At 37.4% G+C, this 8,746-nt stretch overlaps 1 protein-coding gene across 3 annotated transcripts in view; it reads left to right on the top strand.

Moving 5' to 3' along the window:
* Positions 1–6,215: 6,215 nt before the first annotated feature.
* LOC122842478 (heparan sulfate glucosamine 3-O-sulfotransferase 1-like) overlaps positions 6,216–8,746 on the top strand; it is a 67,360-nt gene continuing 64,829 nt past the window's right edge. For all 3 annotated transcript variants that reach the window (XR_006372561.1, XR_006372562.1, XM_044136402.1), the window contains exons 1-2: positions 6,216–6,247; positions 6,472–6,538. The gene's annotated coding sequence lies outside the window, so the exon portion shown is untranslated. The remainder of the gene's footprint in view (positions 6,248–6,471; positions 6,539–8,746) is intronic.

Below are 8,746 nucleotides of genomic sequence, written 5' to 3'. Positions count from 1 at the left end.
TTGTTCCAGGCGAGCAGTAAGGTCTCTTACACTTTGTCTTGAGTGCCGCTCTGTCTCTCCTGATGTTTCAGATTGAATGGATGGCTATAAATCTAGAAATGCTGCTTAACACTCACTAAATATGTTTCTCTGCTCCTTCCCCATCACAATGCCAGCATCAAAGACAGCACAGAAAAACAAGGATGTCTACGTTACACCACAGATGCACTTTTTCATTGCCGTGGTGGTTCACATTTCTATGAGAGAATTTCTCTGCCATAATTTGAGAGCACACATTTTCAGTCTGAAAGCAGGAATTTTATGCCTTTTGTTCTTTAGAAACTTTAGGTCTTGGTTTATGGGTACATCCAATGGGCGGTGCAGGTTGCTACAATCAATAGTAGCCACTCAGCCACACCCAAAGTAAGGAAACAAACGCATCCTGTCTAACGCTTTCATTCTATTGGCTGAGAGGTTGCCAGGCGACAGCTTTCTTGTTCCAAGCTAGCAGAAAATGATTCACAAGTGAGGAGAGAGGTTTGCAAGAAGAGCTTTGATCTGAGTAGAGACAAGTTTAGAGTGTGAGGAGAAAGGTTTGAGAAAGCACAGAGAATATTCGAAAGACACCAGAAGAATTTTGAGAAGAAAGATATGAAGTCCTGCATTCAAACTGAAAATGTGTGCTCTCAAATTACGGCTGAAAAATTCCCTCATACATTTCCAAATAAATGCAATTTGTATGTAATCTGCTGTGTGAAAAGCAAACAACTTGAAAGTGTTCTGCATGTGCAGTGGAGGACAGAATAACGCCACTCATAGCCAGCGCGCTTGCTACGAGTGGCAAAAGAATACCTTTAGTATTCTCCCCTCCCTGGTTTTCTTTTTGGATTAATTCAGTTTCATTGTCATCAACAAACAATTTAGCATTTTTGGAATTTGGACTGCTTTGTTTAGTGCCAAATTATGAGGACGTTTCTCCATTACAGTGTTATTCTATCTTGTCACTCATCATTGATAGTGTGTTTTATGTGTGCTCTAGTACGACAATAAATTCCTTTACAATAAACCACAAACTTCACTCAGACTCATATTTCTTTTGTTGCATCCCGTAACTGTCAGATTTTGCTCAGCCGTAAAATTTTGTGTCTTGAACACACACCTCTCAAACTAGTCAAATTGAAACTTATGCTTTGCTGTTTTTGTAATTTTTCTTTCCTGATTTCTACAGATAGTCAGAGCTGAAATAAAACAAAGACCCTGTTAAGTATGTATAACACAGTGTAACATGTTAACACATGTTTAAATACTTCCTCGAATCCCCCGGTAAAAGCAGTCACCGGCAGATTTTCCCACACAAGAACAATTGATCCCTTTCCTTCTTTCAAAGCTGTATATGTGCTTTTCTCGACTTGTATCCGTCATTATAACTGTCATTATAACCCTTTGCACATTACAGGCCCTTGACTGTGCGGCTGCAGGCTACTGGGTGACAGCTGAAGGTAATTCACTTTGCCTCGTTTAGCTTGCTGTTAACAGCTCATGGGATGATAACGGGAGAGCAAGAACTTTAATCATATTCCTCCGCCTTCAAGAGAGATATTGCATTTGCTCGGTATATTGAGCGGGTGGGGGTATGTGTGTGTATTACAGTAAGAAGGCATGGCAGGGTGGATGGTGTGTGTGTGTGTGTGTTTGCCTTGTAGGTGTCATGAATGGCCTGGGGACATGTATCATCGATCCGTTTCTCCAGGCTTCCTGTACATGGACTGGCATTAAAATGATCCATGGCCCCTTTCCTGGGCTAATACCGCTGATATTAAGATATCAGCCTGCTGCTTTGTGTGGACGGGGTGGGGGTGGGGGTGGGGGGGTAGGGGCCCAGAGCGAAGACACAGAGCAGGACAAGAGATTTCTCAGGTAACAATCTAACAGGGACGTTTCGCTCTCGCTTTTCTCTGCGTTCGGAAAACAAAAGCTTTCAGCAACTCCGGGCTCCCTGCTGCCCCTGTGGCGAATTAACAGCCAAGCAGCAGCAAAACAAGTGTAACCTACACCATCTGGCTCTGCACCGGTGTCTGCCGCAGTCACAGAGATAAGCAGGACTTGTGAAAGGAGGGGGAGGCGGTGGATTAGCTGATCAGAATGGCATCTCCTCCTCACCTCGACAGGGATGCCACATGGACGCCAAATTCCTACTAACACAAACATGCAACTCTTGGAGTCTTAGCAGGGAAGTCAGTGGGTTAGTGAGAGTTCATTACAAGGTGTATGGGGTACATCTTCTGCCATATGTATAATTAGTGTTGGCTGCAAATCAGATGACTCTCCGTAAATCTGTCCACAAGCAGGATGTGAGCTGGCAGCCTGCTGCCCACATGCAGTGGAGTTTTCCACATTCGTGGGATTAACCAGGTAGCTCTCCTGCTGTTTTGGCAGAAAATAGAAGCTGGAAATGAAGGATTTGTGTTTATTTTTGGTTTTCTCCCGCTGCCGTGTTCCCTCTATTTCTAGTCCATCAAGTTGCACCACAGAGAAGTAGCAAGAGCTCACTGTTCCCACCTGTAATTGTCCCCTAACATCATCTCCCTTAAATATGTTACCCAGATTGTTGCTCATCACTTGAATCCAGATCCATCCCTTCAGCAGAGCATGTTCCACTGGCAGACTTTCACCCTTTAGAAAGGCCTGATATCAATCAAATCACACTTTTGAGGTAAAAACCTTGTTATTCTCTCACAGCCACATGAAATTAGTATCTGTTTATGTTTCGGGCTCATTGCATATAGGAGAGCAGACATTATGCACAGGTATTGATCATATGTGAAGACAGGAATACATAGTCAATACTTGCAGGTAATGGCTGCATCCTGTAAGTCTGCCCTGAGATTTGTGATATGTGAGAGCTTATCTATCCCGTTTAAATTGCTTGTATTCTTTGTTTGCTTCATTCATTTACAAGGACACTGCAATTATATATAAATAGAAATTAAAACTTAATTATATAGTGTGAAAATAGGTTGAAGACTTACAGTTTTGGTCAAATGTTTACATCCACTCATCAGCAGCATGAATACCATTATTTTAATAATTTAGTTGCTTTTATTGCTTTTTGTTTTTTGGTTGTTTTACCATGAAAAGGTTTCTATTGTTGAATATTTGATCACTCTGTTCACTGAAACTGATTGGTTTCTGGATTTTAAGCATGGTATTAGTTAAACATCTTACAAGCTTTCATCCCTTGCAGTACACCAGCCATTACCACGTCTTCTTTATTTCACAATCTAACAGATTGTATTACTGATAGAAAGTGCATGTAAGCACTTTCACAGCTTCTCTGAAGCATTACAACCCCTTAAATCTTTATATTCAGCTCAGATTTTTATCATATTGCTTAAATCAGCCAAGCAGGGGAAAAAAAGACTTCACATCCTTCCACACTTTGGGTAAAGAGCTGCAGCTGCAACTTCTTCTGGGTGTCTATAACAGGACAGAGCCACACAGCAATCAGCAGGGAGGAGGCAGTGCAGACAGCGCATTTAGTTGAAGTGAACAATTTTACTAGACTCATCACTGGAAGTGCTGTGAAAGCCTCGCTAATGAGAGGCCAGCCCGAGTCCTTTGAACAACAAACTGAAAAGAGTAAATAAATTACTTTTAACTGCTGCTGCTACCTTTCAATCAAAGCATAAAGTTATAAAGTTATTATTATCTCCACTGGTAGTGTGAAATGCTCATGTGAGGACACAAAGGCACCGTAGGAAATTCGGCACAGCTGTTTCTTGGAAAAAGATCATGGAACAAAATAAGTTTACAGCAATCACAGCCGGTGGTCTGCTGAGGTTTACTTTCAGTGAATGCTTCCCTGGGTGAAATCAAAACACCTTCTGAAGATGCTGGAAAGAAGGTTTTATTATCTACAGTGAAATTATTGACACGCGCTCGAAGGCAACTCAGCAAGGAAGAAGCCATTACATGAAAAGCAACGTGGCCGGATTTCAGTCTGGTAATTCAGACAGGGAAAGAAGATCTTTCATTTGTGGACATATGTCCTGAAGTTTTGGGCCATTATCACAATTTTTAGATTTAAAGAAAGCCAGGGGAAATTATATTTGTGTTAAATGGAGGATAAAACTAATTAAGAAATACATTCTCATTTTCTTAAATTTAAGGAAAAAAATAAGTAAATAAAAAAACATAAAGGTGATGTGGAAGCAAAATACAAAAATGTAGATAAAATGTAGGCATGGCCTACCTTCAAAGGAAAGAGGAAACTGTGAGAAAACAAAGTTAATGGCAGCAATAATACCATGTAATTTTTTTTTTTTATCAATGACACAGACACTGCCAAGAAACCCAGATTCAGGGAAACCTTCTACTGAAAGAAAAAAACTGTCAAAAATAATACACAATTAGTCCTTAAACTGAGAATAGGAGGGATAAACAAATTTAATGAAGTATGATTAAAAGTAGCTGTATTTTCTGTAATTAACTCTATCTTTAAAACTAAGTGAGAATTCTCAACAGATTCTGATTTAGCTGACTAACACTGAAGCGTGTTGGTGATGTGTAAATGAAGCTCTCACTAGTGTTACGGTTTTAAGTACCAAGATCATTAAATATTATTTGTCAGTGGAGACTACACAACACATCTCTGCACCAAAATAAAAGCTTATCCAAACATCTCCCCTCTGCATAAGCTTCTGTTATTCAGTTATGTGTCAACATAAAATATTTATTTTTGAATGTCATTAAATGTACTTCTAGGACACCAGAGACAATATATTAATTTTTTCGTTCAACTGTGACTTTTTAACAGGTTAAATTTCTGGGTGGCTGGTAATTGTTTTGGGCATCTTTTTGTTGTATCTGAACAGGGTCAAAGGGCAAAGGGCAGTGAGGGCGGGTTTATAACATGCCCATTAAATTAAACTGTAGGCAGAAATCCCTCCATACTTAGGAGTAACAATTTTTGCATGTAATGTTTTTTTGTTTTTTTTTTATTTTATTTTTTTTACAGACTTGCTAAATATTCAGACGCTATTACAACCCCTGGTCCCTTTGAGTTATTCTAGTGAGTTCTGTTTTGTAATAATAAAGTCTTTATTCTGGAGTCTGCAGATGTGAAAAGGATAAAAAGAGTTGCAGTAGTGCAGAGACAATCTGTTTATGTGACATGGTTTTAACAAGTTTCACTGCAAAAGGAAATTGCATTTACTGAAACATAACAAATGCAATCCATCATCCTAAAAATCCACTTTTACATCAACAATTTCACATTTATTAAACAAAGATCTAATATAAGAGATGGGTAAAAAACAAATTACATTCTATAACTCAATAGATCAAAATAAAGATTTTTTTTTTGGACTGTGTTAGTCTTTTTTATTGTTATGGAGGAATTTTGACTTTATCACATTGCATCAGCTCATAAAGGTTTGCAGAGGTTTTTTTTTTTGCTCTCATCCAAGAAGATTAGTTATTGTAAGCATCTGAACTTTGACTGGGCCATTACAACACACTTATTCTTCCCTTTTGATGCATCCAGTTTTATATTTGCTGCTGTGTCCTGGATCATTGTCCTGTTGATGACCCAATTCAGGCCGAGCTCCAGCTGCTGGACAGATGGATTCACATTTGCCTCTGGAGTATGTCGTCATAAACAGAAGTTAAAGGTTGGCTTATTGACTGCAAAGTATACGGTTCCTGTGGAGACAACACAAGAAAAAGAAGAAAACATTATTTCTTTACAAGCATGCCTTATTGTTGGAGATTTTTCTAAAGTCCTAACCATCATTCAGGTGCAAATCTAAGTTACTCCATTTTATTCTTTTTATGGATACTTCCACAAAGGTCATTCATGTAAAGTCCTTTTCTAATTGTCCTGTCATAAACTTTAACATTTCAAATGCGGTTTGAAGAAAAGAATGATAATTTTTTTTTTTATTTGTCATTTCTCTGAAATCTGGCAGCTGTCTTATGTAGTGTATGTAATTAGAAAAGTGGTTCTGTTCCTCTTAAATCCTATACAAGTGTAGCAAAGGAAAAAGGAAAACAATGCATTCCAACAATAATCCCTCATTTATTAATTTTATGTTTACTTTTTATTTGTTTATTTAATTTAATTGTCTTTAGTTTTAATCCCGAAATCATTTTTTAAAACAAGATCTATGTAATAATTTTGAGAAAATTTAGTTTTATTTTTGCAGTCGTAACGTGTGACGTCACTTCCTGCTTCACCAGACCCACCGTTCAGCCGTTATGGAGGACAGTGAGTTTCTCACGGAGCTAAAGTTGATTTACGATCTAAAAGTTGCTGTAGAGAAGAAAATATTGTACAGTCTTTTAGCTAACATGTTTGTAGGATGTTTGTTTAATTTTTTACATGTAATTTGGTGGAGAATGGAATGATTTTGTCCAGTATTTGGCCTTACGGCTGTAACGTGTGAACAAACCTGTGTGTTGCAGTTTTTTTATGTGGTTCCTTTGTCACAGGCAGGTCAACTGATGCCGGCTGGGTGTTTTTTTGTGCTGCTGAAGTGTTTATTTCTACTTTGTGCAGGTATGTTGTTCATTTTTAAAGTTTTAGATACTTTATTTTCATAATATATAAATGATGCATTTCATCTGTTAATCACAGATATCAGCTGGTGGTGTGTATTTGTCTTATTTTCATGTGTCTGGATTGGAAATAAGAATGGAAATAAGCAAGACTGAATATTGGTTTCAAACTTTGTTGACAGAGACTTCATGAATAATTTCTTTTGTTGTGTCTGTTGCTTTATTTATTTATTTTGGATATTTAAATTGTCTTCCAGTTGGAGTGATAAATATTCATTAGAATTTAAAGTTTATTGATCTTGGAGAATAAAATATACTTTCATTATTATGCCATAACAATTATATCACATGAACGTAGGTTTTAAAGCAACAATTTTATCGGTCATTTAAATAACTTCTGGAAAAATTTATCATCTAGTAATATTTGTCATTGTGACAAGCCTAGATCAGGCTGTACCTGATTCAGTCGCTCTATCCTGAAGAGATCTTTAACAGATCATACTAGCAACTTGAGACATTGAGATAATAATATAATTTATGAAGAGGTTTAATAAGTGACACAGATGAATCGTGCCTGTAACCTGAAGGGTGAAAACATGCTAAGATTTATTTTCAACCGTGTAAAAATCAATTTACATCATTTGAGCTGCTGCAGTTTGATTCCTGTGGGGACTCATGCATCCAGTTAATATTGCTCAAGTGTCGGTGCAAACGAATGACAAATTTCAGTGGCTTCCGAATTAATCAAAGCTCGCTCGTCTCACTGACTTACTCAAACTCTGCAATATTACATAAAGAAAATACACCAAGTCTTTCAGGGGGAAAGATTCAGGGGTCTGTTTATGTGTTTGATTTGAGGTGATGAAAATGTGGAGCGAAAAAGAAAGAATTGATATTGAGGAGATGAAGCAGAGGGGTGAAGGAAAGCACATTCTTGCACATGGAGTGTTTGGACTCTCCAAGTCATAATATCCTAAAACAGTGTTCAGTCAGGAAGTCAAATATTTATCACTAATTTCTGCTTTCTGCTCGTCTTCATGGAGTTGCTGCTGATCAATTTATTTGATTGCCAGGAGAAGAAATGACAGGAATTTTCAGAAATGTGTTCAGGTTGGGTGGGTTATTAATATTACCTGTCTTAATGTTATGTCTGATCAGTGTACGTTTTTAATTTACAAATAAATAAAAAAAAAAATATTTGTAAATAAACTTCTATTTATTTAAAACTACATTCTGTAAAGCAGAACAGAATGTAGTTGAAGGCAATCAGTTGCCTTCAACTTCACATTCTTCTGTAGAGACTCATATTTTGAAGTAAAAGATGACCTGGAGTTGCCCTGTTAAATTAAGAGTCAGAAAATAAAGATTGCTCTAAAGTATTCATTAACCAGCCATTACAGGCTCCAGCTAACTCAAATTAAAGCAAGTAATAGGATTAATTAGATAACTGTGCAGATGATGCACATTAAAATACTATTAGGCACTGACCAGATTTATTGACCAAATCAATGCACTGATAACTTTCTCTTGCTGAATAGAAACAAAACGGAAGTAATTATTTTTGACTTAAAAAGGAATAATCAAGAGTCAGCATTTACAGCTAGAAACTACCTATCAAAACTAACAAGAACTGATCTGGAAGGAGCGACTTGAACCTACAGAGACGCATAAATACAGTTACAAAGTCGGCCTTCTATCTCCTGAAGAACAGTTTGTTGTTTTATTTTCTAATGTTGTAAAGCACTCTGATTTCCCTTGTTGCTGAAATGTGCAATACAAATAAAATTACCTCCCCTTGACTGTAAGTTTCCTACAGCTGAGGAACTGTTAGCTGCTAAATATGGTAAAGTTGATGTCTTAGTGCTAAGCCCGTCTTAGTGGGGACAATCCTGCTTGTGTATGTGCTGCTCATTCCCTCTCTTATGCTCTCTGTTATGCTACAGCTAGCTCCCCACAATAGTCTGCAATGAATGCTCAGGCTAGTAAACATGGCCACCAATGATGGCGGATAAACCGTTTTTCTTTTAGTTGTTTCTCCACCGTTAACAAATTGAGCGTGATTGGCACTGGGAGGAGCTTAATGTTTTTTCACAGATTATCTGTCTCAAATTATACTTTATATAAAAGTAACATACTGCAACTTTGAAGTTGTTTTACATATTTTGTTTCAGGTAAAGTAATTCTGGCACATCAGTTTGTATAATTGCCT

The sequence above is a fragment of the Gambusia affinis genome, linkage group LG13 (genome assembly GCF_019740435.1).
Source record: "Gambusia affinis linkage group LG13, SWU_Gaff_1.0, whole genome shotgun sequence".
Classification (NCBI taxonomy): domain Eukaryota; kingdom Metazoa; phylum Chordata; class Actinopteri; order Cyprinodontiformes; family Poeciliidae; genus Gambusia; species Gambusia affinis.
This window is presented reverse-complemented; position numbering and strand designations above follow the sequence as displayed.